The following is a 645-nucleotide window of genomic DNA, read 5'->3' as shown; positions in this document are numbered from 1 at the left end:
GGCATGAGGAGATTGGGCATACTATCTTGAAGTTGGAAGAGGCAGGTGTCATACGGTCCACCCACAGCCCCTTCAACTCCCCAGTCTGGCCAGTATGGAAGCCAGACGGTTCCTAGAGAATGACTGTAGACTACTAGGAGCTGAATAAGGTGACCCTTCTACTGCATGCCGCTGTTCCAAACATCACAGAGTTGATGGACCACCTCTCACAGGAATTGGGACAGTTCCACTATGTGATAGACTTGGCTAATTCCTTTTTCTCCATTGACCTTGACGTTGCCAGCCAAGACCAGTTCACTTTCACCTGAGAGGGTAGACAATGGACCTTCCAGGTGTTGCCACAAGGCTACCTACACAGCCCAACGCTGTGCCATGGGCTGGTAGCACAGGATTTAGCTACATGGACCAAGCCCCTGACCGTGTGCTTGATTCACTATATAGATGACATAATGTTAACTTCTGATTTTCTTGCAGATTTGAAAATTGCCACCTGCAGTCTCTGAGACACTCTAACGGGTTGGGGGTGGGCCATCAACGAGGACAAGGTCCAGGGCCCTGGCTAGTCTGTCAAGTTCTTGGGAGTTATTTGGTCAGGTAAGACAAAAGTAATCCTCAAGGTAGTCATAGATAAGATTCAAGCATACC

Source organism: Hipposideros armiger, unplaced genomic scaffold (genome assembly GCF_001890085.2).
Source record: "Hipposideros armiger isolate ML-2016 unplaced genomic scaffold, ASM189008v1 scaffold_50, whole genome shotgun sequence".
NCBI lineage: Eukaryota > Metazoa > Chordata > Mammalia > Chiroptera > Hipposideridae > Hipposideros > Hipposideros armiger.
This window is presented reverse-complemented; position numbering follows the sequence as displayed.